At 47.5% G+C, this 7,096-nt stretch overlaps 1 long non-coding RNA gene across 1 annotated transcript in view; it reads right to left on the reverse strand.

Annotated features, from left to right (window-relative positions):
- Window positions 1-4,917, reverse strand: part of LOC117054915 — a 100,190-nt gene extending 95,273 nt beyond the window's left edge. Inside the window, exon 1 of the long non-coding RNA XR_004427554.1 lies at window positions 4,683-4,917. This is a non-coding gene — a long non-coding RNA (uncharacterized LOC117054915). The remainder of the gene's footprint in view (window positions 1-4,682) is intronic.
- Between the last annotated feature and the right edge of the window lie 2,179 nt (window positions 4,918-7,096).

Here is a 7,096-nt window from a genome sequence, read left to right on the forward strand (position 1 = left end):
TTGTGTGATTTCGGGTGCTCAGAGTGCATACAGGAATACTGACTTGTGAGTATGGCCAGGGTGTGCTGGGGCGTTGCTAAGGATTCCGCGCCTTGGGAGAGAAGCGCTTCGGTTGGCGCGTTTCCTTCCCGACGAGGTTTGCATGTGGACACGTTTCCCCAGCAGCAGGGCTGTGTCTGAGAGGCCGTTGGGTGTCGTTTGTAGGTGTGTCGCGAGATGTCCACAGCTGCGTGTTGGAGACGAGTGTCTGGGATAGAGAGGGGGGAGGCTTGCAGGGGTGGAGCCACGCGAAGGGAGGGGGCACAGATTCAAATGAGCATCTCGTATGGAAATGTGGGCTGCCGGGAGGTGGGAGGGGGAGGACGGGGAAGCCGTTAATGAGAAACCCAAGGAGGGAGAGGCGCCGTCTGAAAGCACAGACCTTTCTGCTCTGGTAGCAACTTTCCCGCCAAATGTAGCCTAAGGAGAGGCTGTCGCTCGTGTTCTCGTCAATGGCTGCCATAGCCTTCTCTTTACACACCCACCACGGCAGGAGTATTCTGGCTGTTGCTTAGCTGCCTGCCCCAGCCTAATAAAGAGCGGAGAAAGAACACATTATTCGGGGGATAGATATAGATATATCTGTATATGTAGCAAGCAGGGACAGAATGTTCCATGGACTACGTATTGCTCTCCTGGACAATACGGAGCACAAATAGCTTCTAACTGTCAAGGCTACCTCGATATTTTAATACAGGTGAATCACTGGATGGAGGATTAAGGGGAAGGCGCTCGTTTGCCTCTTCGGCTGTCTTACACCTGGACTAGTTTCCAAAAGGCGGTGGCAGAATCGGAAGCGAATGCCATGGTGGACAACGTCAAAAGGATGGTTTGTGGGTTGGATGGTGGAAAGGGAGCCAGCCAGGTGACGCTGACTGAAGAGGGTCTTCATCCCCTCCCTCAAAAAAACCCAAAGCTGGATAGGCTCCAAGTATAGGGCCGATCCTCGAGAAAACTCGACCTAGCGCTTGGGAATCAAACAATACAAAAACGAGACGGGCGAGGGGACGGGGAAAGCAAGATTTCCAGACATCCTTCTCACCTCCACCACGCCGCACACCACTTCTATAGCTCCTTTTTCTTTTCTTTTTTTTTAAAAAAAAAAGTCCAGTGCAGAATTGACTGCAGGAATCCGGGTTATCCTTACATTCAGTCTCTGTCTCCCAACCAGAATACAGTAAAGCCAAAAGAAGACCGTGTTCTAGGTTGACTTCCGCATCTGAGCCCGCAGAAAAACTGTATGATAAGGTTGAATTGCCAAAGGTTACAAGTCACAGGTGATCTAGGTGCGTTTCCTAGTCGTCCTCGCCTTTCTCTTTTCCTTCCTTCATACATACAGAGGCCATGAATGCCTCCTTTCTTCCTCTTCTCTTTCACACTCTTTCTTCATCCTCCTCCTCTTTGTGTACATATGTGCCATCGGCATTCCCTTCATACTGCAGAACACCACCACTGTACTACGCAACACACGTAGGCTGGCGTGGTGAGTGGCACATACATGGCTGGCTATGGTCCTTCTCTGAAGCCCATGATCTTCTAGAGAGGTGAAGCAGTTGCTGCACCCCCACTTTTGTATCACCACTTCAGAGAGCTGCGCATTGGGAGGATGAGAGAAAAATAGGTCTACTGGGGGACATCTCCCCTACATGCATGCATGCATGCATGCACACATGCACACACACACACACACACACACACACACACAGTACGCACGTTGCATTTGCTTTCTTGTTATCAAGAGAGGGAATATATTGGGAAGCGGAGGGGTTATGCAAATGTTTATTTTGTTAGAGGGAGATGCTGCCAGGCTCGCACAGTGCTGTACAAGGAGGCAGAGAGAGCTGGCGATATCTGACTAGGAGAGACTCTTCGCCGGGTCTTTGGCTGTCTCTTTGCATCTTCCGGTCGTCTCCGCTGTTTCTGTTTGCACAGCAGCAGCAGCAGCAGCAGCAGCAGCAGCAGCAGCAGCAGCAGCAGCAGCAGCAGCCGCCGCTGCTGCTACTGCTCTCTCGCATCTCCCTCTCTCCCTCCCCCCCCCTCCTCCTCTCTCCCCCGTTTCTCTCGCTCTCCTCCCTCCTTCTCCGCTTTCCCTCATCCCAGCTTCACGTTCAAGGTTTAGCAGCGAGGTCACGTCCACTGACGTCAGCTCGAGTCTTACTGTACGTCCGGCTACATTTACATACATCAAGGAAATTAGGGCATTAAAAAAATATGCAAATCCTGCCGCTTGAAGAAGAGACTGTAGATTCCCGGAGCGATCGCCTCCTTTCATTGAAGATTTTAATTAAAGGAACGCAAAAAAAGAAGAAGATGAAGAAGGGCGGGGGTGGGAGAGAGAAAAAGCTGAGCTCACCAAAGCAAGCCTTTCGTCCTAAAACAACAGCAGCAGCAGCAGCAGCAGCAGCAACAACAACTGCCCCCCTCTCCAAAAAAACCAAACCAAACCAAACAAGCAAAAACCCAAATGGCCAAGATCTGCTAAAACATGGGGGGAATGAGATTCCTGCCGATCGGCTCCTGGCGCCAACCGAGGGAGCCGGCCTGCGCGCAGCGCTGCTGGGAGAAGCTGCTGCAGAAGCCGAGCAGGTTACCCGGAGGCTCCGGCACAGCCCAGACATCTCTCTCTGCATAATCAACGCTGCGCCATTCTGCTCTCCTCCTCCTCCTCCTGCTGCTGCTCCGGTTGGCTCCAGCGGGTATTATTTTTCATACTGATGCATATGTAAAGGTAGATTTGCATTTTTAAAACATTTACTGGAAGTTACGGTCTTTGGATTGCCTTTCTCTCTCTTTTCTTTTCTTTATATAAACAAAACATTTTTTAAAAAATAACATTTTTTGTTTGTTTATGATTTGGCAATACCTCTGTTCTGCCGTGTCGCTCCTCTATAGATGCAATTTTGCTCCCTGCTTCTTCCTTTTCCGTAGGGCTTGCAAAATATGTACAGACATTGTTCCTAACGCAATTTTTTTCAAGCGTCAGGAGCCTCTTTTTTAAAAAAAAAATTAAAAAAAAGAGGAGAGGTCGGTTGGTTGGATTTTTATATAAAAATATGTAATATATACTTGCATGTTGTGTTGATCGACGATAATGGCAGCAACCAGAGATTCAAAAGTTTGATTAGTAACCTCATCATGAGCGATATAATAAAATAGAGGGCGGAGCAAAACCGAAGCTTGCATAATAGGGACAGTTTAAAGTGCTTTTAGACTGCCTTGTATGAATATTTATTCCTGTTTTGGCTCCAGAAACCTTTAATTTTCAAATACGCTCTTTAAAAATGTGGCCAGACCCAGGTGAGGGAGAGCTTTATCTAAGGAAGACATTTTCAACCATGTTGTATGTTCTATCTTAGCTGCGGTACATTAGTAATGTATTGCATTTCGTTTAAAACTTGGCTTGGCTTAAAGCCAAGCACCGCTTTACTAAGCGACAATGCATTTGATATGCTGTTTCAAATCAGTGTCTATTATGCGAATGCTTTTCTGTTTGCTCCAAAGCCGAGGGGCCTAGATCTACCTTAAAATATTAGGTTATTTCAGAGACATTTTATTTGGAGGTCGGTTTTTTTTTTTTTTTAATAGTTCGATCCTGTTTACAAATAAAACATTTCCTTCACCCTCTCCCTGTAATCTATACACGTCTTTAAAATAACGCAGGGTTCACACCCAAAAGAACAATGAACGCTCACTTACATCACATACCTATTTAAAGCCAAGTAAGCCAAAGCACATGCATAGGTAATTAGGCACAGCATGAATGACTTACCTGCACACAGGCATAGGGTGAAAGTTAACTCTCCTCAAAGCCAGCCATGCATATGTTTTGAGAAAGGCTCAGGAGAGCTATTTTTCGTTTTTTTGTGGTATGCAGCATCTATTTCCCCGAGCTGCTCACTTTAGTTCTTTGAGCAGTCTTAAGGCATGTTCAGCCCTACCTCCATCTCCAGTTTTACGTGCCCTACACTAAAGTGCTCATATGATATGTCACCCAATAAAAAGTGGTCAGATGGCGACACGTAAAACATTAAAGGGGGGCACAGACACTCTTCCTCCATTAGGTTACTTCTTACCTATATATATACATAGAGAGAGAGAGCGCAACAATACATTTAGGTGAGTATGCTCGCCACATGCCATATATATATATATATATATAGAGAGAGAGAGAGAGAGAGAGAGAGAGAGAGAGAGAGAGAGAGAGAGAGAGAGAGAGAGAGAGACTATATATATATATGGTTCCAGCAACAGCACCGACTGACAGTCGCCTTGGCCATTTACATAGAACGTTGGGGACACCTCGCTGATTGAGACAATCCCAACCTCCTCGAGTGACTAATTAAACCACGTGAACCATCTGAGCTGGCTATAGCTCTAGTCCTGCAAAGATCTAAAGAGGATCGCCGCACACGGAGTATACATACGTGGGAGTAAAATATGTGTCCATTCAAGGAGCAGATCTGTTATCGCAGGCATCTGCTTGGGCGTCTACCCCATGCCTACAAGTGCGCTCTCTCTCTCTCTCTCTCTCTCTCTCTCTCTCTCTCTCTCTCTCTCTCTCTCTCTCTCACACACACACACACACACACACACACAAACAAACACACCTCGATCTAGATGTCGTTATCATGCTAAGTCCCTACCGAGGTCCATGCGATGCCTGGCTTCCTGCTAACCCCAGCTCTCTCCCGTTCCCGCTGGCTCCTGCTACCCTGGGGTCGACGGCTCCGTGGATGCTGTCGCTGCAAGAAAGGTGCAGAGTGGCGTCCGCTGCCTTCGGTGCCCGTGCTCTGTCCGAGCTTAGCTACTAGCTGCTAGTCGGGAACCCACTCCAACACACAAGCACACACACACACACAGGCACACACGCGCGCGCCCCACACACCTCCGCCCCCTGCCCTGCTAAAATTACCATATGGAGGCCGAGTCCCTGCGAATCGCAGCACCAGCGGGCGGCGTTTGAATGAGCCTCGCAATCTGCACAAATCCCAACTCCTTCGCACGCTGCTCTCGCTGTGAAGGCCACTTCCACGGCCCTCCTGCATCTCGCAGCCCCTCCCCTCTTCTCCTCGTCTCCCTCTTCGCCCCCACCCACCCCATCCCATCCCACCCTCAGCACCTCAAGTGCCTGGGCCCCAGGGAGATCAAGGGACAGCTGCCTCGTGTTGTGCCACATGCCACGAAAACGCAAAATGTGACGGCGCGAACAATAAGTAGCGAGTCACACACGACCACCATTACATCGCATCGCACATTGCTCTCGTTTAGGATTGCACCCCAAACACACAGAGATGCGATGCCCATGTATAAACGTTAGAATAACTACCGCCCCATTCATAATAGCCCCTCGTGCCACATCTTATTATAGCCAGGGATCACTTTTTTCATAATTTAAGCACTGGGTCAGAAAAACAGAAAATGCTCCAAATAATATTTTCTTCGTTTCAATTTAGTGGGATCTCTAAAACCAAAAAGCAAATCCATTGCTTTTATCTTTCTCGAGGTCTTCCGCCCTTTAAACCTGCAATACGTATTCGCAAGACACGTTCGATATGATGTGACACGTATAGAAACACTTCACGTATGAAAACGTGCAAATTTTAGGATACTTTAGATTTTGCAAAGTGGGAGGGCGTGGTTTATAGATCTGGAAGCAGAACTTTAAAAACAACAACAACAACAACAACAACCACAGCACATTCGTAGCCCATAGCGTTGTTTGCATGCTTTTAAGAAAAATTTCCACTGAAATGAGATACATTCCGAATGCAAATGCACTATGCCAATCATCTCCAATTTAGCTTAACATTTCTCTCACGAATCCTCCCCTCCCCCTTTTTCAATTCATAAATTGAGATCGAGTCTTGTGTAAAAGGCACGGTTAAAACACCTCGTGGGGGGGGGGGATGAGGATTCTTCCTGAAAGATTACAAAATAAATAAAATCCCAGCCCAGCCTCCTGTTTATTAATAATCTCTTGCATGACATCTCAAGGCAGAAGGCAAGAGGAGATGGGGGTAGAGCTTTTAATAGTCTGGAAATGAATATGGATTTCAGATAATTGAGAACTAGTTTTCCGTAGAGGATGAGGACCAGGGGAAGGTGGGTGTTGGGTGTGGGTGTAGACGTGGGCAAAGCTCTTTGTTATAAAAGCATTTAGGTGAGTCAGTAACACCGAGAGTATTCAACACGGTTAAGGTCAGGTTCACATGCGTAAAGTAGCCAATGCGGATTTGATTGCAACCCAACATTTCCAGAAGAAGCGTCAACCCACATATTCCCCCAGTGGCAGAGTAGTTTTATTTTCTGAATCTGGGTAGGCTTTTTCTTTTTTTCTTTTGGCTTGTTTCTTCTCCCTAATTCGGCACCGGGTTTTTAAATTTAAAAATTTCTAAAATCTGATGTGATCTGTTATTTCCTTGGTTTCCTCATTAGGCCCTTTTCTCTCTCTTACCAATTGGCTGGTTGGCTGATAGAAGGCAGCGATTATATTGTGCAGAGACCAAGTTAAAATCTGGATGTAGATGGCGCACGGGGTGGGGGGCGGACGGTGATCCCCGACACTGGATTTCTTTCGCTCGGCCCATCCGTTGCTTTTGCCCATTTAAGTAGTAGAGGAAAAGGCCTTCCAGAAAATGCCTCAGCTAAACGGACACAACTTTCGCGCGCCCCTTCCTGGTAAGATGGTCAAGTGCGAGAGGTGAGCCAGTGCTGTCTGTCACTTTGAGGCTATTTGCAGCCTTAATGGATCCCTGGAGGGAAAGGACCAGGCAGAGCATTCCTTGCCCCTGAATGGCTCTTGGCTACCCTATTCCGGCCAGCGGGGGGACAGCGACACCTACTGGCTGCCCACACAAATCCAAATGGTGGTGGGAAGGATGGAGGGGCCGAGTGTATTTGAATAAAAGAAGCGTTTAAACAGCTAAGATCGCGCTAGTCTCCCTGATATAACATCTTCAACAAAGAGGAGGGGGAAAGTGGGGGATGGGGGAAAACTCAGCACTTGTATTTAACACCTTCGCTACTAGATTTCAGCCACTCTTAAAATTCCAGGAAA

Source organism: Lacerta agilis, chromosome 11, assembly GCF_009819535.1.
Source record: "Lacerta agilis isolate rLacAgi1 chromosome 11, rLacAgi1.pri, whole genome shotgun sequence".
Taxonomy (NCBI): Eukaryota; Metazoa; Chordata; class Lepidosauria; order Squamata; family Lacertidae; genus Lacerta; species Lacerta agilis.